This window comes from Phyllobates terribilis, unplaced genomic scaffold (genome assembly GCF_046119375.1).
Source record: "Phyllobates terribilis strain yellow unplaced genomic scaffold, ASM4611937v1 Scaffold_12__6_contigs__length_324123572, whole genome shotgun sequence".
NCBI classification, from domain to species: Eukaryota; Metazoa; Chordata; class Amphibia; order Anura; family Dendrobatidae; genus Phyllobates; species Phyllobates terribilis.
In genome coordinates this window covers 87,356,260-87,384,013 of record NW_027362772.1, presented here as the reverse complement: position 1 = coordinate 87,384,013, position 27,754 = coordinate 87,356,260, and the positions used below count along the sequence as shown (strand labels likewise).

Sequence of the window (27,754 nt, the reverse complement as noted above, 5' to 3'; positions counted from 1 at the left end):
AGCTGCCCCCGGTATATCACACCTGCCCCCGATGTATAATATGTAACCAGCCCCCGGTATATCACACCTGCACCCGATGTATAATATGTAACCTGCCCCCGATATATCACACCTGCCCCCGGTATATCACACCTGGCCCCGATATATAATATCTAACCTGCCCCCGGTATATCACCCTTGCCCCCGATGTATAATATGTAACCTTCCCCCGGTATATCACACCTGCCCCCGATACATAATATGTAACCTGCCCCCTGCATATCACACCTGCCCCCGATATATAATATGTAACCTGCCCCCGGTATATCACACCTGCCCCCGATGTATAATATATAACCTGCCCACGGTATATCACATCTGCCCCCGATATATAATATGTAACCTGCCCCCGGTATATCACACCTGACCCACGATATATAATATGTAACCTGCCCCCGGTATATCACACCTGACCCCCGATATATAATATGTAACCTGCCCCCGGTATATCACACCTGCCCCCGGTATATCACACCTGCCCCCCGATATATAATATGTAACCTTCCCCCGGTATATCACACCTGCCCCCCGGATATAATATGTAACCTGCCCCGGTATATCACACCTGCCCCTCATATATAATATGTAACCTGCCCCCGGTATATCACACCTGCCCCCGATATATAATATGTAACCTGCCCTCGGTATATCACACCTGTCCCCGATGCATAATATGTAACCTGCCCACGGTATATCACACCTGCCCCCAATATATAATATGTAACCTGCCCCCGGTATATCACACCTGCCCCCGATGCATAATATGTAACCTGCCCCCGGTATATCACACCTGCCCCCGATATATAATATGTAACCTGCCCCCGGTATATCACACCTGCCCCCGATATATAATATGTAACCTGCCCCCGATGTATAATATGTAACCTGCCCCCGGTATATCACACCTGACCCCGATGTATAATATGTAACCTGCCCCCGGTATATCACACCTGCCCCCGATGTATAATATATAACCTGCCCACGGTATATCACACCTGCCCCCGATATATAATATGTAACCTGTCCCCGGTATATCACACCTGCCCCCGATGTATAATATATAACCTGCCCACGGTATATCACATCTGCCCCCGATATATAATATGTAACCTGCCCCCGGTATATCACACCTGCCCCCGATGTATAATATATAACCTGCCCACGGTATATCACACCTGCCCCCGATATATAATATGTAACCTGTCCCCGGTATATCACACCTGCCCCCGATGTATAATATATAACCTGCCCACGGTATATCACACCTGACCCCGATGTATAATATGTAACCTGCCCCCGGTATATCACACCTGCCCCCGATGTATAATATATAACCTGCCCACGGTATATCACACCTGCCCCCGATATATAATATGTAACCTGCCCCCGGTATATCACACCTGCCCCCGGTATATCACACCTGCCCCCAATATATAACATGTAACCTGCCCCCGGTATATCACACCTGACCCCGATGTATAATACGTAACCTGCCCCCGGTATATCACACCTGACCCCCGATATATAATATGTAACCTGCCCATGGTATATCACACCTGACCCCCGATATATAATATGTAACCTGCCCCCGGTATATCACACCTGCCCCCGGTATATCACACCTGCCCCCCGATATATAATATGTAACCTTCCCCCGGTATATCACACCTGACCCCGATGTATAATATGTAACCTTCCCCCGGTATATCACACCTGACCCCCGATATATAATATGTAACCTTCCCCCGGTATATCACACCTGACCCCGATATATAATATGTAACCTTCCCCCGGTATATCACACCTGACCCCGGTATATCACACCTGACCCCCGATATATAATATGTAACCTGTCCCCGGTATATCACACCTGACCCCGATATATAATATGTAACCTGCCCCCGGTATATCACACCTGCCCCCGGTATATCACACCTGACCCCGATGTATAATATGTAACCTTCCCCCAGTATATCACAGCTGCCCCCAATATATAATATGTAACCTGCCCCCGGAATATCACACCTGACTCCCGATATATAATATGTAACCTGCCCCCGGAATATCACACCTGACCCCCGATATATAATATGTAACCTGCCCCCGGAATATCACACCTGACCCCCGATATATAATATGTAACCTGACCCCGGTATATCACACCTGGCCCCGATATATAATATCTAACCTGCCCCCGGTATATCACACCTGGCCCCGATATATAATATCTAACCTGCCCCCGGTATATCACACCTGACCCCCGATATATAATATGTAACCTGCCCCCGGTATATCACCCCTGCCCCCCGTATATAATATGTAACCCGCCCCCGGTATATCACACCTGACTCCTGATATATAATATGTAACCTGCCCCGGGTATATCACACCTGACCGCCGATATATAATATGTAACCTGCTCCCCGTATATAATATGTAACCTGTCCCCGGTATATCACACCTGGCCCCGATATATAATATGTAACCTGCCCCCGGTATATCACCCCTGCCCCCGATGTATAATATGTAACCTGCCCACGGTATATCACACCTGGCCCTGATATATAATATCTAACCTGCCCCCGGTATATCACACCTGCCCCCGATATACAATATGTAACCCGCCCCCGGTATATCACACCTGCCCCTCATATATAATATGTAACCTGCCCCCGGTAAATCACACCTGCCCCCGATATATAATATGTATCCTTCCCCCAGTATATCACACCTGGCCCCGATATATAATATCTAACCTGCCCCCGGTATATCACACCTGTCCCCGATATATTATATGTTACCTGCCCCCGGTATATCACACCTGACCCACGATATATAATATGTAACCAGCCCACGGTATATTACACCTGCCCCCCGTAAATAATATGTAACCTGCCCCCGGTATATCACACCTGCACCCGATGTATAATATGTAATCTGCCCCCGGTATATCACACCTGACCCCGATATATAATATGTAAGCTGCCCCCGGTATATCACACCTGCCCCCGATGTATAATATGTAACCAGCCCCCGGTATATCACACCTGCACCCGATGTATAATATGTAACCTGCCCCCGGTATATCACACCTGACCCAGATATATAATATGTAAGCTGCCCCCGATATATCACACCTGCCCCCGGTATATCACACCTGGCCCCGATATATAATATCTAACCTGCCCCCGGTATATCACCCCTGCCCCCGATGTATAATATGTAACCTTCCCCCGGTATATCACACCTGCCCCCGATATATAATATGTAACCTGCCCCCTGCATATCACACCTGCCCCCGATATATAATATGTAACCTGTCCCCGGTATATCACACCTGCCCCCGATATATAATATGTAACCTGCCCCCGGTATATCACACCTGCCCCCGATATATAATATGTAACCTGCCCCCTGTATATCACACCTGACCCCGATATATAATATGTAACCTGCCCCCGGTATATCACACCTGCCCCCGATATATAATATGTAACCTACCCCCGGCATATCACACCTGCCCACGATATATAATGTGTAACCTGCCCACGGTATATCACACCTGATCCCGATATATAATATGTAACCCGCCCCCGGTATATCACACCTGACCTCCGATATATAATATGTAACCTGCCCCCGGTATATCACACCTGCCCCCGATATATAATATGTAACCTGTCCCCGGTATATCACACCTGCCCCGATATATAATATGTAACCTGCCCCCGGTATATCACACCTGACCCCGATATATAATATGTAACCTGCCCCCGGTATATCACACCTGACCCCGATATATAATATGTAACCTGCCCCCGGTATATCACACCTGACCCCCGATATATAATATGTAACCTGCCCCCGGTATATCACACCTGCCCCCCGATATATAATATGTAACCTTCCCCCGGTATATCACACCTGCCCCCCAGATATAATATGTAACCTGCCCCGGTATATCACACCTGCCCCTCATATATAATATGTAACCTGCCCCCGGTATATCACACCTGCCCCCGATATATAATATGTAACCTGCCCCCGGTATATCACACCTGCCCCCGATATATAATATGTAACCTGCCCCCGGTATATCACACCTGCCCCCGATGCATAATATGTAACCTGCCCTCGGTATATCACACCTGCCCCCGATATATAATATGTAACCTGCCCACGGTATATCACACCTGCCCCCGATATATAATATGTAACCTGCCCCCGGTATATCACACCTGCCCCCGATGTATAATATGTAACCTGCCCCCGGTATATCACACCTGACCCCGATGCATAATATGTAACCTGCCCTCGGTATATCACACCTGCCCCCGATATATAATATGTAACCTGCCCACGGTATATCACACCTGCCCCCGATATATAATATGTAACCTGCCCCCGGTATATCACACCTGCCCCCGATGTATAATATATAACCTGCCCACGGTATATCACACCTGTCCCCGATATATAATATGTAACCTGTCCCCGGTATATCACACCTGCCCCCGATGTATAATATATAACCTGCCCACGGTATATCACATCTGCCCCCGATATATAATATGTAACCTGCCCCCGGTATATCACACCTGCCCCCAATATATAACATGTAACCTGCCCCCGGTATATCACACCTGACCCCGATGTATAATATGTAACCTGCCCCCGGTATATCACACCTGACCCCCGATATATAATATGTAACCTGCCCACGGTATATCACACCTGACACCCGATATATAATATGTAACCTGCCCCCGGTATATCACACCTGCCCCCGGTATATCACACCTGCCCCCCGATATATAATATGTAACCTTCCCCCGGTATATCACACCTGACCCCGATGTATAATATGTAACCTTCCCCCGGTATATCACACCTGACCCCCGATATATAATATGTAACCTTCCCCCGGTATATCACACCTGACCCCGATATATAATATGCAACCTTCCCCCGGTATATCACACCTGACCCCGATGTATAATATGTAACCTTCCCCCGGTATATCACACCTGCCCCCGATATATAATATGTAACCTGCCCCCGGTATATCACACCTGACCCCGATGTATAATATGTAACCTTCCCCCGGTATATCACAGCTGCCCCCGATATATAATATGTAACCTGCCCCCGGAATATCACACCTGACCCTCGATATATAATATGTAACCTGCCCCCGGAATATCACACCTGACCCCCGATATATAATATGTAACCTGCCCCCGGAATATCACACCTGACCCCCGATATATAATATGTAACCTGACCCCGGTATATCACACCTGGCCCCGATATATAATATCTAACCTGCCCCCGGTATATCACACCTGACCCCGGTATATCACACCTGGCCCCGATATATAATATCTAACCTGCCCCTGGTATATCACACCTGACCCCCGATATATAATATGTAACCTGCCCCCAGTATATCACCCCTGCCCCCCGTATATAATATGTAACCCGCCCCCGGTATATCACACCTGACTCCTGATATATAATATGTAACCTGCCCCGGGTATATCACACCTGACCACCGATATATAATATGTAACCTGCCCCCTGTATATAATATGTAACCTGCCCCCGGTATATCACACCTGGCCCCGATATATAATATGTAACCTGCCCCCGGTATATCACCCCTGCCCCCGATGTATAATATGTAACCTGCCCCCGGTATATCACACCTGGCCCTGATATATAATATCTAACCTGCCCCCGGTATATCACACCTGCCCCCGATATACAATATGTAACCCGCCCCCGGTATATCACACCTGCCCCTCATATATAATATGTAACCTGCCCCCGGTAAATCACACCTGCCCCCGATATATAATATGTATCCTTCCCCCAGTATATCACACCTGGCCCCGATATATAATATCTAACCTGCCCCCGGTATATCACACCTGCCCCCGATATATAATATGTAACCAGCCCACGGTATATTACACCTGCCCCCCGTAAATAATATGTAACCTGCCCCCGGTATATCACACCTGCACTCGATGTATAATATGTAACCTGCCCCCGGTATATCACACCTGACCCCGATATATAATATGTAAGCTGCCCCCGGTATATCACACCTGCCCCCGATGTATAATATGTAACCAGCCCCCGGTATATCACACCTGCACCCGATGTATAATATGTAACCTGCCCCCGATATATCACACCTGCCCCCGGTATATCACACCTGGCCCCGATATATAATATCTAACCTGCCCCCGGTATATCACCCCTGCCCCCGATGTATAATATGTAACCTTCCCCCGGTATATCACACCTGCCCCCGATACATAATATGTAACCTGCCCCCTGCATATCACACCTGCCCCCGATATATAATATGTAACCTGCCCCCGGTATATCACACCTGCCCCCGATATATAATATGTAACCTGCCCCCGGTATAACACACCTGCCCCCGATATATAATATGTAACCTGCCCCCTGTATATCACACCTGAACCCGATATATAATATGTAACCTGCCCCCGGTATATCACACCTGCCCCCGATATATAATATGTAACCTACCCCCGGCATATCACACCTGCCCACGATATATAATGTGTAACCTGCCCACGGTATATCACACCTGATCCCGATATATAATATGTAACCCGCCCCCGGTATATCACACCTGACCTCCGATATATAATATGTAACCTGCCCCCGATATATAATATGTAACCTACCCCCGGCATATCACACCTGCCCACGATATATAATGTGTAACCTGCCCACGGTATATCACACCTGATCCCGATATATAATATGTAACCCGCCCCCGGTATATCACACCTGACCTCCGATATATAATATGTAACCTGCCCCCGGTATATCACACCTGCCTCCGATATATAATATGTAACCTGTCCCCGGTATATCACACCTGCCCCCGATATATAATATGTAACCTGCCCCCGGTATATCACACCTGCCCCGATATATAATATGTAACCTGCCCCCGGTATATCACACCTGACCCCGATATATAATATGTAACCTGCCCCCGGTATATCACACCTGCCCCCGATATATAATATGTAACATGCCCCCTGTATATCACACCTGACCCCGATATATAATATGTAACCTGCCCCCGGTATATCACACCTGCCCCCGATATATAATATGTAACCTGACCCCGGTATATCACACCTGACCCCGATATATAATATGTAACCTGACCCCAGTATATCACACCTGACCCCGATATATAATATGTAACCTGCCCCCGGTATATCACACCTGCCCCCGATATATAATATGTAACCTGCCCCCGGTATATCACACCTGCCCCCGATATATAATATGTTACCTGCCCCCGGTATATCACACCTGCCCACGATATATAATATGTAACCTGCCCCCGGTATATCACACCTGCCCCCGCTATATAATATGTAACCTGCCCCCGGTATATCACACCTGCCCCCGGTATATAATATGTAACCTGACCCCGGTATATCACACCTGTCCCCGTTATATAAAATGTAACCTGCCCCCGGTATATCACACCTGCCCCCGATATATAATATGTAACCTGACCCCGGTATATCACACCTGACCCCGATATATAATATGTAACCTGCCCCCGGTATATCACACCTGCCCCCGATATATAATATGTAACCTGCCCCCGGTATATCACACCTGCCCCCGATATATAATATGTAACCTGCCCCCGGTATATCACACCTGCCCCCGATATATAATATGTAACCTGCCCCCTGTATATCACACCTGACCCCGATATATAATATGTAACCTGCCCCAGATATATCACACCTGCCCCCGATATATAATATGTAACCTGCCCCCTGTATATCACACCTGCCCCCGATATATAATATGTAACCTGCCCCCGGTATATCACACCTGACCCCCGATATATAATATGTAACCTGCCCCCGGTATATCACACCTGCCCCCGATATATAATATGTAACCTGCCCTCGGTATATCACACCTGCCCCCGATATATAATATGTAACCTGCCCCCTGTATATCACACCTGCCCCCGATATATAATATGTAACCTGCCCCCGGTATATCACACCTGACCCCCCGATGTATAATATGTAACCTGCACCCGGTATATCACACCTGACCCCCCGATGTATAATATGTAACCTGCCCCCGGTATATCACACCTGCCCCCGATATATAAAATGTAACCTGCCCCCGGTATATCACACCTGCCCCCGATATATAATATGTAACCTGCCCCCTGTATATCACACCTGTCCCCCGATATATAATATGTAACCTGCCCCCGGTATATCACACCTGACCCCGATATATAATGTGTAACCTGCCCCCTGTATATCACACCTGACCTCGATATATAATATGTAACCTGCCCCCGGTATATCACACCTGCCCCCCGATATATAATATGTAACCTGCCCCCTGTATATTACACCTGACCCCGATATATAATATGTAACCTGCCCCCGGTATATCACACCTGCCCCCGAAATATAATATGTAACCTGCCCCCGGTATATCACACCTGCCCCCGAAATATAATATGTAACCTGCCCCCGGCATATCACACCTGCCCACGATATATAATGTGTAACCTGCCCACGGTATATCACACCTGATCCCGATATATAATATGTAACCTGCCCCCGGTATATCACACCTGCCCCCGATATATAATATGTAACCTGCCCCCGGTATATCACACCTGCCCCCCGATATATAATATGTAACCTGCCCCCGGTATATCACACCTGAACCCGATATATAATATGTAACCTGCCCCCGGTATATCACACCTGCCCCCGATATATAATATGTAACCTACCCCCGGCATATCACACCTGCCCACGATATATAATGTGTAACCTGCCCACGGTATATCACACCTGATCCCGATATATAATATGTAACCCGCCCCCGGTATATCACACCTGACCTCCGATATATAATATGTAACCTGCCCCCGATATATAATATGTAACCTACCCCCGGCATATCACACCTGCCCACGATATATAATGTGTAACCTGCCCACGGTATATCACACCTGATCCCGATATATAATATGTAACCCGCCCCCGGTATATCACACCTGACCTCCGATATATAATATGTAACCTGCCCCCGGTATATCACACCTGCCTCCGATATATAATATGTAACCTGTCCCCGGTATATCACACCTGCCCCCGATATATAATATGTAACCTGCCCCCGGTATATCACACCTGCCCCGATATATAATATGTAACCTGCCCCCGGTATATCACACCTGACCCCGATATATAATATGTAACCTGCCCCCGGTATATCACACCTGCCCCCGATATATAATATGTAACATGCCCCCTGTATATCACACCTGACCCCGATATATAATATGTAACCTGCCCCCGGTATATCACACCTGCCCCCGATATATAATATGTAACCTGACCCCGGTATATCACACCTGACCCCGATATATAATATGTAACCTGACCCCAGTATATCACACCTGACCCCGATATATAATATGTAACCTGCCCCCGGTATATCACACCTGCCCCCGATATATAATCTGTAACCTGCCCCCGGTATATCACACCTGCCCCCGATATATAATATGTTACCTGCCCCCGGTATATCACACCTGCCCACGATATATAATATGTAACCTGCCCCCGGTATATCACACCTGCCCCCGCTATATAATATGTAACCTGCCCCCGGTATATCACACCTGCCCCCGGTATATAATATGTAACCTGACCCCGGTATATCACACCTGTCCCCGTTATATAAAATGTAACCTGCCCCCGGTATATCACACCTGCCCCCGATATATAATATGTAACCTGACCCCGGTATATCACACCTGACCCCGATATATAATATGTAACCTGCCCCCGGTATATCACACCTGCCCCCGATATATAATATGTAACCTGCCCCCGGTATATCACACCTGCCCCCGATATATAATATGTAACCTGCCCCCGGTATATCACACCTGCCCCCGATATATAATATGTAACCTGACCCCGGTATATCACACCTGCCCCCGATATATAATATGTAACCTGCCCCCTGTATATCACACCTGACCCCGATATATAATATGTAACCTGCCCCCGATATATCACACCTGCCCCCGATATATAATATGTAACCTGCCCCCTGTATATCACACCTGCCCCCGATATATAATATGTAACCTGCCCCCGGTATATCACACCTGACCCCCGATATATAATATGTAACCTGCCCCCGGTATATCACACCTGCCCCCGATATATAATATTTAACCTGCCCTCGGTATATCACACCTGCCCCCGATATATAATATGTAACCTGCCCCCTGTATATCACACCTGCCCCCGATATATAATATGTAACCTGCCCCCGGTATATCACACCTGACCCCCCGATGTATAATATGTAACCTGCACCCGGTATATCACACCTGACCCCCCGATGTATAATATGTAACCTGCCCCCGGTATATCACACCTGCCCCTGATATATAAAATGTAACCTGCCCCCGGTATATCACACCTGCCCCCGATATATAATATGTAACCTGCCCCCTGTATATCACACCTGTCCCCCGATATATAATATGTAACCTGCCCCCGGTATATCACACCTGACCCCGATATATAATGTGTAACCTGCCCCCTGTATATCACACCTGACCTCGATATATAATATGTAACCTGCCCCCGGTATATCACACCTGCCCCCCGATATATAATATGTAACCTGCCCCCTGTATATTACACCTGACCCCGATATATAATATGTAACCTGCCCCCGGTATATCACACCTGCCCCCGAAATATAATATGTAACCTGCCCCCGGTATATCACACCTGCCCCCGAAATATAATATGTAACCTGCCCCCGGCATATCACACCTGCCCACGATATATAATGTGTAACGTGCCCACGGTATATCACACCTGATCCCGATATATAATATGTAACCTGCCCCCGGTATATCACACCTGCCCCCGATATATAATATGTAACCTGCCCCCGGTATATCACACCTGCCCCCCGATATATAATATGTAACCTGCCCCCGGTATATCACACCTGCCCCCCGATATATAATATGTAACCTGCCCCCGGCATATCACACCTGCCCACGATATATAATGTGTAACCTGCCCACGGTATATCACACCTGCCCCCGATATATAATATGTAACCTGTCCACGGTATATCACACCTGTTCCCGATATATAATATGTAACCTGCCCCCGGTATATCACACCTGCCCCCGATATATAATATGTAACCTGCCCCCGGTATATCACACCTGACCTCCGATATATAATATGTAACCTGCCTCCGGTATATCACACCTGCCCCCGATATATAATATGTAACCTGCCCTCGGTATATCACACCTGCCCCCGATATATAATATGTAACCTGCCCCCTGTATATCACACCTGACCCCGATATATAATATGTAACCTGCCCCCTGTATATCACACCTGACCCCGATATATAATATGTAACCTGCCCCCTGTATATCACACCTGCCCCCCGATATATAATATGTAACCTGCCCCCGGTATATCACACCTGCCCCCGATATATAATATGTAACCTGCCCCCGGTATATCACACCTGCCTCCGATATATAATATGTAACCTGCCCCCTGTATATCACACCTGACCCCGACATATAATATGTAACCTGCCCCCGGTATATCACACCTGACCCCGATATATAATATGAAACCTGCCCCCGGCTTATCACACCTGCCCACGATATATAATGTGTAACCTGCCCACGGTATATCACACCTGATCCCGATATATAATATGTAACCTGTCCACGGTTTATCACACCTGCCACCGATATATAATATGTAACCTGCCCCCGGTATATCACACCTGACCCCCGATATATAATATGTAACCTGCCCCCGGTATATCACACCTGCCCCCGATATATAATATGTAACCTGCCCCCGGTATATCACACCTGACCCCCGATATATAATATGTAACCTGCCCCCGGTATATCACACCTGTTCCCGATATATAATATGTAACCTGTCCACGGTATATCACAGCTGCCCCCGATATATAATATGTAACCTGCCCCCGGCATATCACACCTGCCCACGATATATAATGTGTAACCTGCCCACGGTATATCACACCTGCCCCCGATATATAATATGTAACCTGTCCACGGTATATCACACCTGTTCCCGATATATAATATGTAACCTGCCCCCGGTATATCACACCTGTTCCCGATATATAATATGTAACCTGCCCACGGTATATCACACCTGCCCCCGATATATAATATGTAACCTGTCCACGGTATATCACACCTGATCCCGATATATAATATGTAACCTGTCCACGGTATATCACACCTGTTCCCGATATATAATATGAAACCTGCCCCCGGTATATCACACCTGCCCCCGATATATAATATGTAACCTGCCCCCGGTATATCACACCTGCCCCAGATATATAATATGTAACCTGCCCCAGGGTATATCACACCTGACCCCGATATATAATATGTAACCTGCCCCCGGTATATCACACCTGCCCCCCGATATATAATATGTAACCTGCCCCCGGCATATCACACCTGTTCCCGATATATAATATGTAACCTGTCCCCGGTATATCACACCTGCCCCCGATATATAATATGTAACCTGCCCCCGGTATATCACACCTGACCCCCGATATATAATATGTAACCTGCCCCCGGTATATCACACCTGCCCCCGATATATAATATGTAACCTGTCCCCGGTATATCACACCTGCCCCCGATATATAATATGTAACCTGTCCCCGGTATATCACACCTGCCCCCGATATATAATATGTAACCTGCCCCCGGTATATCACACCTGCCCCAGATATATAATATGTAACCTGCCCCAGGGTATATCACACCTGACCCCGATATATAATATGTAACCTGCCCCCGGTATATCACACCTGCCCCCCGATATATAATATGTAACCTGCCCCCGGCATATCACACCTGTTCCCGATATATAATATGTAACCTGTCCCCGGTATATCACACCTGCCCCCGATATATAATATGTAACCTGCCCCCGGTATATCACACCTGACCCCCGATATATAATATGTAACCTGCCCCCGGTATATCACACCTGCCCCCGATATATAATATGTAACCTGTCCCCGGTATATCACACCTGCCCCCGATATATAATATGTAACCTGTCCCCGGTATATCACACCTGCCCCCGATATATAATATGTAACCTGCCCCCCGTATATCACACCTGCCCCCGATATATAATATGTAACCTGCCCCCGGTATATCACACCTGCCCCCGATATATAATATGTAACCTGCCCCCGGTATATCACACCTGACCCCGATATATAATATGTAACCTGCCCCCGGTATATCACACCTGCCCCCCGATATATAATATGTAACCTGCCCCCGGCATATCACACCTGTTCCCGATATATAATATGTAACCTGTCCCCGGTATATCACACCTGCCCCCAATATATAATATGTAACCTGCCCCCGGTATATCACACCTGACCCCCGATATATAATATGTAACCTGCCCCCGGTATATCACACCTGCCCCCGATATATAACATGTAACCTGCCCCCGGTATATCACACCTGCCCCCGATATATAATATGTAACCTGCCCCCGGTATATAATTAACCTGCTCCCGGTATATCACACCTGACCCAGCATAATATGTAACCTGCCCAAGGTATATCACACCTGACCCCGATATATAATATGTAACCTGCCCCCGATATATCACACCTGCCCCTGATATATAATATGTAACCTGCCCCCGGTACATCACACCTGCCCCCAATATATAATATGTTACCTGCCCCCGGTATATCACACCTGACCCACGATATATAATATGTAACCTGCCCCCGGTATATCACACCTGCCCCCCGTATATAATATGTAACCTGCCCCCGGTATATCACACCTGCCCCTCATATAGAAGATGTAACCTGCCCCCGGTATATCACACCTGCCCCCGATATATAATATGTAACCTGCCCCCGATGCATAATATGTAACCTGCCCTCGGTATATCACACCTGCCCCCGATATATAATATGTAAGCTGCCCACGGTATATCACACCTGCCCCCAATATATAATATGTAACCTGCCCCCGGTATATCACACCTGCCCCCGATGTATAATATGTAACCTGCCCCCGGTATATCACACCTGCCCCCGATATATAATATGTAACCTGCCCCCGGTATATCACACCTGCCCCCGATGTATAATATGTAACCTGCCCCCGGTATATCACACCTGACCCCCGATATATAATATATAACCTGTCCCCGGTATATCACACCTGCCCCCGATATATAATATGTAACCTGCCCCCGGTATATCACACCTGCCCCCCGTATATAATATGTAACCTGCACCCGGTATATCACACCTGCCCCTCATATATAATATGTAACCTGCCCCCGGTATATCACACCTGCCCCCGATATATAATATGTAACCTGCCCTCGGTATATCACACCTGACCCACGATATATAATATGTAACCTGCCCTCGGTATATCACACCTGACCCACGATATATAATATGTAACCTGCCCCCGGTATATCACACCTGCCCCCCGTATGTAATATGTAACCTGCCCCCGGTATATCACACCTGCCCCTCATATATAATATGTAACCTGCCCCCGGTATATCACACCTGCCCCCGATATATAATATGTAACCTGCCCCCGGTGCATAATATGTAACCTGCCCTCGGTATATCACACCTGCCCCCGATATATAATATGTAACCTGCCCACGGTATATCACACCTGCCCCCAATATATAATATGTAACCTGCCCCCGGTATATCACACCTGCCCCCGATGTATAATATGTAACTTGCCCCCGGTATCTCACACCTGACCCCGATGTATAATATGTAACCTGCCCCCGGTATATCACACCTGCCCCCGATGTATAATATGTAACCTGCCCACGGTATATCACACCTGCCCCCGATATATAATATGTAACCTGTCCCTGGTATATCACATCTGCCCCCGATATATAATATGTAACCTGCCCCCGGTATATCACACCTGCCCCCAATATATAACATGTAACCTGCCCCAAATATATCACACCTGCCCCCGGTATATCACACCTGCCCCCAATATATAACATGTAACCTGCCCCCGGTATATCACACCTGACCCCGGTATATCACACCTGACCCCCGATTTATAATATCTAACCTGCCCCCGGTGTATCACACCTGACCCCCGATATATAATATGTAACCTACCCCCGGTATATCACACCTGCCCCCGGTATATAGCATGTAACCTGCCCCCGGTATATCACATCTGCCCCCCGATATATAATATGTAACCTTCCCCCGGTATATCACACCTGACCCCGATGTATAATATGTAACCTTCCCCCGGTATATCACACCTGACCCCCGATATATAATATGTAACCTTCCCCGGTATATCACACCTGACCCCGATATATAATATGTAACCTTCCCCCGGTATATCACACCTGACCCCAATATATAACATGTAACCTGCCCACGGTATATCACACCTGACCCCGATGTATAATATGTAACCTGCCCCCGGTATATCACACCTGCCCCCCGATATATAATATGTAACCTTCCCCCGGTATTTCACACCTGGCCCCGATAAATAATATCTAACCTGCCCCCGGTATATCACACCTGGCCCCGATATATAATATCTAACCTACCCCCGGCATATCACACCTGACCCCCGATATATAATATGTAACCTGCCCCCGGTATATCACACCTGACCCCCGATATATAATATGTAACCTGCCCCCGGTATATCACACCTGACCCCGATATATAATATGTAACCTGCCCCCGGTATATCACACCTGACTCCTGATATATAATATGTAACCTGCCCCGGGTATATCACACCTGACCCCCGATATATAATATGTAACCTGCCCACGGTATATCACACCTGCCCCCCCGTATATAATATGTAACCTGCCCCCGGTATATCACACCTGGCCCAGATATATAATATCTAACCTGCCCACGGTATATCACACCTGACCCCCGATATATAATATGTAACCTGCCCCCGGTATATCACCCCTGCCCCCGATGTATAATATGTAACCTGCCCCCGGTATATTACACCTGACCCCCGATATATAATATGTAACCTGCCCCCGGTATATCACACCTGCCCCCGATATATAATATGTAACCCGCCCCCGGTATATCACACCTGACCCCCGATATATAATATGTAACCTGCCCCCGGTATATCACACTTGACCCCCGATATATAATATGTAACCTGCCCCCGGTATATCACACTTGACCCCCGATATATAATATGTAACCTGCCCCCGGTATATCACACCTGACCCCCGATATATAATATGTAACCTGCCCCCGGTATATCACACCTGACCCCCGATATATAATATGTAACCTGCCCCCGGTATTTCACACCTGACCCCCGATATATAATATGTAACCTGCCCCCGGTATTTCACACCTGACCCCCGATATATAATATGTAACCTGCCCCCGGTATATCACACCTGACCCCCGATATATAATATGTAACCTGCCCCCGGTATATCACACCTGACCCCCGATATATAATATGTAACCTGCCCCCGGTATATCACACCTGACCCCGATATATAATATGTAACCTGCCCCCGGTATATCACACCTGGCCCCGATATATAATATCTAACCTGCCCACGGTATATCACACCTGACCCTCGATATATAATATGTAACCTGCCCCCGGTATATCACCCCTGCCCCCGATGTATAATATGTAACCTGCCCCCGGTATATCACACCTGCCCCCGATATACAATATGTAACCCGCCCCCGGTATATCACACCTGCCCCTCATATATAATATGTAACCTGCCCCCGGTAAATCACACCTGCCCCAGATATATAATATGTAACCTTCCCCCGGTATATCACACCTGCCCCTCATATATAATATCTAACCTGCCCCCGGTATATCACACCTGGCCCCGATATATAATATGTTACCTGCCCCCGGTATATCATACCTGCCCCCGATATATAATATGTTACCTGCCCCCGGTATATCACACCTGGCCCAGATATATAATATGTTACCTGCCCCCGGTATATCACACATGACCCACGATGTATAATATGTAACCAGCCCCCGGTATATCACACCTGCCCCCGATGTATAATATGTAACCAGCCCCCGGTATATCACACCTGCACCCGATGTATAATATGTAACCTGCCCCCGGTATATCACACCTGCCCCCAATATATAATATGTAACCTGCCCCCGGTATATCACACCTGCCCCCGATATATAATATGTAACCTGCCCCCGGTATATCACACCTGCCCCCAATATATAATATGTAACCTGTCCCCGGTATATCACACCTGCCCCCGATATATAATATGTAACCTGCCCCCGGTATATCACACATGCCCCCGATATATAATATGTAACCTGCCCCCGGTATATCACACCTGCCCCCGATATATAATATGTAACCTACCCCTGGTATATCACCCCTGCCCCCGATATATAATATGTAACCTGCCCCCGGTATATTACACCTGACCCCCGATATATAATATGTAACCTGCCCCCGGTATATCACACCTGCCCCCGATATATAATATGTAACCCGCCCCCGGTATATCACACCTGACCCCCGATATATAATATGTAACCTGCCCCCGGTATATCACACTTGACCCCCGATATATAATATGTAACCTGCCCCCGGTATATCACACTTGACCCCCGATATATAATATGTAACCTGCCCCCGGTATATCACACTTGACCCCCGATATATAATATGTAACCTGCCCCCGGTATATCACACCTGACCCCCGATATATAATATGTAACCTGCCCCCGGTATATCACACCTGACCCCCGATATATAATATGTAACCTGCCCCCGGTATTTCACATCTGACCCCCGATATATAATATGTAACCTGCCCCCGGTATTTCACACCTGACCCCCGATATATAATATGTAACCTGCCCCCGGTATATCACACCTGACCCCCGATATATAATATGTAACCTGCCCCCGGTATATCACACCTGACCCCCGATATATAATATGTAACCTGCCCCCGGTATATCACACCTGACCCCGATATATAATATGTAACCTGCACCCGGTATATCACACCTGGCCCCGATATATAATATCTAACCTGCCCACGGTATATCACACCTGACCCTCGATATATAATATGTAACCTGCCCCCGGTATATCACCCCTGCCCCCGATGTATAATATGTAACCTGCCCCCGGTATATCACACCTGCCCCCGATATACAATATGTAACCCGCCCCCGGTATATCACACCTGCCCCTCATATATAATATGTAACCTGCCCCCGGTAAATCACACCTGCCCCAGATATATAATATGTAACCTTCCCCCGGTATATCACACCTGCCCCTCATATATAATATCTAACCTGCCCCCGGTATATCACACCTGGCCCCGATATATAATATGTTACCTGCCCCCGGTATATCATACCTGCCCCCGATATATAATATGTTACCTGCCCCCGGTATATCACACATGACCCACGATGTATAATATGTAACCAGCCCCCGGTATATCACACCTGCCCCCGATGTATAATATGTAACCAGCCCCCGGTATATCACACCTGCACCCGATGTATAATATGTAACCTGCCCCCGACATATAATATGTAACCTGCCCCCGGTATATCACACCTGCCCCCGATATATAATATGTAACCTGCCCCCGGTATATCACACCTGCCCCCAATATATAATATGTAACCTGTCCCCGGTATATCACACCTGCCCCCGATATATAATATGTAACCTGCCCCCGGTATATCACACATGCCCCCGATATATAATATGTAACCTGCCCCCGGTATATCACACCTGCCCCCGATATATAATATGTAACCTACCCCTGGTATATCACCCCTGCCCCCGATATATAATATGTAACCTGCCCCCGGTATATTACACCTGACCCCCGATATATAATATGTAACCTGCCCCCGGTATATCACACTTGCCCCCGATATATAATATGTAACCCGCCCCCGGTATATCACACCTGACCCCCGATATATAATATGTAACTTGCCCCCGGTATATCACACCTGACCCCCGATATATAATATGTAACCTGCCCCCGGTATATATGTAACCTGCCCCCGGTATATCACACCTGCCCCCGGTATATCACACCTGCCCCCGATATATAATATGTAACCTGTCCCCGGTATATCACACCTGCACCCGATGTATAATATGTAACCTGCCCCCGGTATATCACACCTGCCCCCGATATATAATATGTAACCTGCCCCCGGTATATCACACCTGCCCCCGATATATAATATGTAACCTGTCCCCGGTATATCACACCTGCCCCCGATATATAATATGTAACCTGCCCCCGGTATATCACACCTGCCCCCGATATATAATATGTAACCTGCCCCCTGCATATCACACCTGCCCCCGATATATAATATGTAACCTGCCCCCGGTATATCACACCTGCCCCCGATATATAATATGTAACCAGCCCCCGGTATATCACACCTGTCCCCGATATATAATATGTAACCTGCCCCCGGTATATCACACCTGGCCCCGATATATAATATGTAACTTGCCCCCTGTATATCACACCTGTTCCCGATATATAATATGTAACCTGCCCCCGGTATATCACACCTGCCCCCGATATATAATATGTTACCTGCCCCCCGGTATATCACACCTGCCCTCGATATATCACACCTGCCCCCCGATATATAATATGTAACCTGCCCCCGGTATATCACACCTGCCCCCGATATATAATATGTAACCTGCCCCCGATATATCAAACCTGCCCCCATATATAATATGTAACCTGCCCCCGGTATATCACACCTGCCCCCGATATATAATATGTAACCTGCTCCCGGTATATCACACCTGTTCCCGATATATAATATGTAACCCGCCCCCGGTATATCACACCTGCCCCCGATATATAATATGTAACCTGCCCCCGGTATATCACACCTGCCCCCGATATATAATATGTAACCTGCCCCCGGTATATCACACCTGTTCCCGATATATAATATGTAACCTGCCCCCGGTATATCACACCTGCCCCCCGAAATATAATATGTAACCTGACCCTGGTATATCACACCTGACCCTGATATATAATATGTAACCTGCCCCCGGTATATCACACCTGACCCCGATATATAATATGTAACCTGCCCCCCGTAAATCACACCTGCCCCCGATATATAATATGTAACCTGCCCCCGGTATATCACACATGCCCCCGATATATAATATGTAACCTGCCCCCGGTATATCACACCTGCCCCCGATATATAATATGTAACCTGTCCCCGGTATATCACACCTGCACCCGATGTATAATATGTAACCTGCCCCCGGTATATCACACCTTCCCCCGATATATAATATGTAACCTGCCCCCGGTATATCACACCTGCCCCCGGTATATCACACCTGCCCCCGATATATAATATGTAACCTGTCCCCGGTATATCACACCTGCCCCCGATATATAATATGTAACCTGCCCCCGGTATATCACACCTGGCCCCGATATATAATATGTAACCTGCCCCCTGCATATCACACCTGCCCCCGATATATAATATGTAACCTGCCCCCGGTATATCACACCTGCCCCCGATATATAATATGTAACCAGCCCCCGGTATATCACACCTGTCCCCGATATATAATATGTAACCTGCCCCCGGTATATCACACCTGGCCCCGATATATAATATGTAACTTGCCCCCTGTATATCACACCTGTTACCGATATATAATATGTAACCTGCCCCCGGTATATCACACCTGCCCCCGATATATAATATGTTACCTGCCCCCCGGTATATCACACCTGCCCTCGATATATCACACCTGCCCCCCGATATATAATATGTAACCTGCCCCCGGTATATCACACCTGCCCCCGATATATAATATGTAACCTGCCCCCGGTATATCACACCTGCCCCCGATATATAATATGTAACCTGCCCCCTGTATATCACACCTGACCCCCGATATATAATATGTAACCTGCTCCCGGTATATCACACCTGTTCCCGATATATAATATGTAACCCGCCCCCGGTATATCACACCTGCCCCCGATATATAATATGTAACCTGCCCCCGGTATATCACACCTGTCCCCGATATATAATATCTAACCTACCCCCGGTATATCACACCTGACCCCCGATATATAATATGTAACCTGCCCCCGGTATATCACACCTGACCCCCGATATATAATATGTAACCTGCCCCCGGTATATCACACCTGACCCCCGATATATAATATGTAACCTGCCCCCGGTATATCACACCTGACTCCTGATATATAATATGTAACCTGCCCCGGGTATATCACACCTGACCCCCGATATATAATATGTAACCTGCCCACGGTATATCACACCTGCCCCCCCCTATATAATATGTAACCTGCCCCCGGTATATCACACCTGGCCCCGATATATAATATCTAACCTGCCCACGGTATATCACACCTGACCCCCGATATATAATATGTAACCTGCCCCCGGTATATCACCCCTGCCCCCGATGTATAATATGTAACCTGCCCCTGGTATATCACCCCTGCCCCCGATATATAATATGTAACCTGCCCCCGGTATATTACACCTGACCCCCGATATATAATATGTAACCTGCCCCCGGTATATCACACTTGCCCCCGATATATAATATGTAACCCGCCCCCGGTATATCACACCTGACCCCCGATATATAATATGTAACTTGCCCCCGGTATATCACACCTGCCCCCGATATATAATATGTAACCTGCCCCCGGTATATCACACCTGCCCCCGATATATAATATGTAACCTGTCCCCGGTATATCACACCTGCACCCGATGTATAATATGTAACCTGCCCCCGGTATATCACACCTGCCCCCGATATATAATATGTAACCTGCCCCCGGTATATCACACCTGCCCCCGATATATAATATGTAACCTGCCCCCGGTATATCACACCTGACCCCGATATATAATATGTAACCTGTCCCCGGTATATCACACCTGCCCCCGATATATAATATGTAACCTGCCCCCGGTATATCACACCTGCCCCCGATATATAATATGTAACCTGCCCCCTGCATATCACACCTGCCCCCGATATATAATATGTAACCTGCCCCCGGTATATCACACCTGCCCCCGATATATAATATGTAACCAGCCCCCGGTATATCACACCTGTCCCCGATATATAATATGTAACCTGCCCCCGGTATATCACACCTGGCCCCGATATATAATATGTAAATTGCCCCCTGTATATCACACCTGTTCCCGATATATAATATGTAACCTGCCCCCGGTATATCACACCTGCCCCCGATATATAATATGTTACCTGCCCCCCGGTATATCACACCTGCCCTCGATATATCACACCTGCCCCCCGATATATAATATGTAACCTGCCCCCGGTATATCACACCTGCCCCCGATATATAATATGTAACCTGCCCCCGATATATCACACCTGCCCCCATATATAATATGTAACCTGCCCCCGGTATATCACACCTGCCCCCGATATATAATATGTAACCTGCTCCCGGTATATCACACCTGTTCCCGATATATAATATGTAACCCGCCCCCGGTATATCACACCTGCCCCCGATATATAATATGTAACCTGCCCCCGGTATATCACACCTGCCCCCGATATATAATATGTAACCTGCCCCCGGTATATCACACCTGTTCCCGATATATAATATGTAACCTGCCCCCGGTATATCACACCTGACCCCGATATATAATATGTAACCAGCCCCCGGTATATCACACCTGACCTCGATATATAATATGTAACCTGCCCCCGGTATATCACACCTGCCCCCCGATATATAATATGTAACCTGACCCTGGTATATCACACCTGACCCTGATATATAATATGTAACCTGCCCCCGGTATATCACACCTGACCCCGATATATAATATGTAACCTGCCCCCGGTATATCACACCTGCCCCCGATATATAATATGTAACCTGCCCCCGGTATATCACACCTGACCCCGATATATAATATGTAACCAGCCCCCGGTATATAACACCTGCCCCCGGTATATCACACCTGCCCCCAATATATAATATGTAACCCGCCCCCGGTATATCACACCTGACCCCTGATATATAATATGTAACCTGCCCCCGGTATATCACACCTGCCCCCGATATATAATATCTAACCTACCCCCGGTATATCATACCTGACCCCCGATATATAATATGTAACCTGCCCCCGGTATATCACACCTGACCCCCGATATATAATATGTAACCTGCCCCCGGTATATCACACCTGACCCCCGATATATAATATGTAACCTGCCCCCGGTATATCACACCTGACTCCTGATATATAATATGTAACCTGCCCCGGGTATATCACACCTGACCCCCGATATATAATATGTAACCTGCCCACGGTATATCACACCTGCCCCCCCGTATATAATATGTAACCTGCCCCCGGTATATCACACCTGGCCCCGATATATAATATCTAACCTGCCCACGGTATATCACACCTGACCCCCGATATATAATATGTAACCTGCCCCCGGTATATCACCCCTGCCCCCGATGTATAATATGTAACCTGCCCCTGGTATATCACCCCTGCCCCCGATATATAATATGTAACCTGCCCCCGGTATATTACACCTGACCCCCGATATATAATATGTAACCTGCCCCCGGTATATCACACTTGACCCCGATATATAATATGTAACCCGCCCCCGGTATATCACACCTGACCCCCGATATATAATATGTAACCTGCCCCCGGTATATCACACCTGACCCCCGATATATAATATGTAACCTGCCCCCGGTATATAATATGTAACCTGCCCCCGGTATATCACACCTGCCCCCGGTATATCACACCTGCCCCCGATATATAATATGTAACCTGTCCCCGGTATATCACACCTGCACCCGATGTATAATATGTAACCTGCCCCCGGTATATCACACCTGCCCCCGATATATAATATGTAACCTGCCCCCGGTATATCACACCTACCCCCGATATATAATATGTAACCTGCCCCCGGTATATCACACCTGCCCCCGATATATAATATGTAACCTGTCCCCGGTATATCACACCTGCCCCCGATATATAATATGTAACCTGCCCCCGGTATATCACACCTGCCCCCGATATATAATATGTAACCTGCCCCCTGCATATCACACCTGCCCCCGATATATAATATGTAACATGCCCCCGGTATATCACACCTGCCCCCGATATATAATATGTAACCAGCCCCCGGTATATCACACCTGTCCCCGATATATAATATGTAACCTGCCCCCGGTATATCACACCTGGCCCCGATATATAATATGCAACTTGCCCCCTGTATATCACACCTGACCCCCGATATATAATATGTAACCTGTCCCCGGTATATCACACCTGTTCCCGATATATAATATGTAACCTGCCCCCCGGTATATCACACCTGCCCTCGATATATCACACCTGCCCCCCGATATATAATATGTAACCTGCCCCCGGTATATCACACCTGCCCCCGATATATAATATGTAACCTGCCCCCGATATATCACACCTGCCCCCATATATAATATGTAACCTGCCCCCGGTATATCACACCTGCCCCCGATATATAATATGTAACCTGCTCCCGGTATATCACACCTGTTCCCGATATATAATATGTAACCCGCCCCCGGTATATCACACCTGCCCCCGATATATAATATGTAACCTGCCCCCGGTATATCACACCTGCCCCCGATATATAATATGTAACCTGCCCCCGGTATATCACACCTGTTCCCGATATATAATATGTAACCTGCCCCCGGTATATCACACCTACCCCCCGATATATAATATGTAACCTGACCCTGGTATATCACACCTGACCCTGATATATAATATGTAACCTGCCCCCGGTATATCACACCTGACCCCGATATATAATATGTAACCTGCCCCCGGTATATCACACCTGCCCCCGATATATAATATGTAACCTGCCCCCGGTATATCACACCTGACCCCGATATATAATATGTAACCAGCCCCCGGTATATAACACCTGCCCCCGGTATATCACACCTGCCCCCAATATATAATATGTAACCCGCCCCCGGTATATCACACCTGACCCCTGATATATAATATGTAACCTGCCCCCGGTATATCACACCTGCCCCCGATATATAATATGTAACCTGACCCCGGTATATCACACCTGACCCTGATATATAATATGTAACCTGCCCCCGGTATATCACACCTGCCCCCAATATATAATATGTAACCCGCCCCCGGTATATCACACCTGACCCCCGATATATAATATGTAAGCTGCCCCCGGTATATCACACCTGCCCCCGATATATAATATGTAACCAGCCCCCGGTATATAACACCTGCCCCCGGTATATCACACCTGCCCCCAATATATAATATGTAACCCGCCCCCGGTATATCACACCTGGCCCCGATGTATAATATGTAACCTGCCCCCGGTATATCACACCTGACCCCGATGTATATTATGTAACCTGCCCCCGATGTATAATATGTAACCTGCCCCCTGCATATTCCACCTGCCCCTCATATATAATATGTAACCTGCCCCCGGTATGTCACATCTGCCCCCGATATATAATATGTAAGCTGCTCCCGGTATATCACACCTGCCCCCGATATATAATATGTAACCTGACCCCGGTATATCACACCTGACCCCGATATATAATATGTAACCTGACCCCGGTATATCACACCTGACCCCGATATATAATATGTAACCTGCCCCCGGTATATCACACCTGCCCCCGATATATAATATGTAACCTGCCCCCGGTATATCACACCTGACCCCGATATATAATATGTAACCAGCCCCCGGTATATAACACCTGCCCCCGGTAAATCACACCTGCCCCCAATATATAATATGTAACCCGCCCCCGGTATATCACACCTGCCCCCGATGTATAATATGTAACCTGCCCCCGGTATATCACACCTGACCCCGATGTATATTATGTAACCTGCCCCCGATGTATAATATGTAACCTGCCCCCGATGTATAATATGTAACCTGCCCCCTGCATATTCCACCTGCCCCTCATATATAATATGTAACCTGCCCCCGGTATATCACACCTGCCCCCGATATATAATATGTAACCTGCCCACGGTATATCACACCTGCCCCCGGTATATAATATGTAACCTGCCCCCGGTATATCACACCTGCCCCCGGTATATAATATGTAACCTGCCCCCGGTATATCACACCTGCCCCCGAAATATAATATCCAACCTACCCCACAGGTTATATCAAACACCCTCCCCTGGTATATTACGTGTCCGGTGGCAGTGGATCCGCTGCGACCGACAGGCTCCGTTGTGACCGGTGATGGCTCCGCTGTGCCCGGCGGTGGCTCCTCTGTGCCCGGTGGTGGCTTCGCTGGCCCCGGTGGTGGCTCTACTGTGCCCGGCGGTGGCTCCTCTGTGCCCGGTGGTGGCTTCTCTGTGCCCGGTGGTGGCTCCTCTGTGCCCGGTGGTGGCTCTGCTGTGCCCGGCGGTGGCTCCTCTGTGCCCGGCGGTGCCTCCTCTGTGCCCCGTGGTGGCTCCTCTGTGCCCGGCGGTGGCTCCTCTGTGCCCGGTGGTAGCTTCGCTGGCCCCAGCGGTGGCTCCTCTGTGCCCGGTGGTGGCTTCTCTGTGACCGGTGGTGGCTCCTCTGTGCCCGGTGGTGGCTTCGCTGGCCCCGGCGGTGGCTCCTCTGTGCCCGGTGGCTTCGCTGGCCCCGGCGGTGGCTCCTCTGTGCCCGGCGGTGGCTCCTCTGTGCCCGGTGGTGGCTCCTCTGTGCCCGGCGGTGGCTCCTCTGTGCCCGGCGGTGGCTCCTCTGTGCCCGGTGGTGGCTTCGCTGGCCCCGGCGGTGGCTCCTCTGTGCCCGGTGGCTTCGCTGGCCCCGGCGGTGGCTCCTCTGTGCCCGGCGGTGGCTCCTCTGTGCCCGGTGGTGGCTCCTCTGTGCCCGGCGGTGGCTCCTCTGTGCCCGGTGGTGGCTTCGCTGGCCCCAGCGGTGGGTCCTCTGTGCCCGGTGGTGGCAGCCGTCCCTGATGTCCCCTCTGCTCCTCTCCTGCTCAGGTTCAGCAGCTCCTCTTCCTAATCCGCCCTGTGACCATGGAACAGTCCACCGCAGCCGCACCCCTCACTGTGGAAAGGTCCAGCCTCATACACTGCTGAAACAACACAGGGGAAAGCCACCGTCACTAGACCCCCGCAGGTCCTAACAATGGTACAGTCCTCCAGATCCTCTGTGCGGTGCAGAGCCAGGAATTAAAGGGACAGCATCCACATCACCCAACAGCTGTGTACCACGGGATTAGATACACGCTCAGCAGACAGTATCACACAGGAGAGGATTAGATACACGGCTCAGCAGA

The 27,754-nt window shown here is 48.3% G+C and overlaps 1 protein-coding gene across 1 annotated transcript in view; it reads right to left on the bottom strand.

Moving 5' to 3' along the window:
• The window catches only part of TRIM62 (tripartite motif containing 62), a 171,538-nt gene extending 144,730 nt beyond the window's left edge, over positions 1–26,808 (bottom strand). Inside the window, exon 1 of the mRNA XM_073656036.1 lies at positions 26,672–26,808. The gene's annotated coding sequence lies outside the window, so the exon portion shown is untranslated. The remainder of the gene's footprint in view (positions 1–26,671) is intronic.
• Between the last annotated feature and the right edge of the window lie 946 nt (positions 26,809–27,754).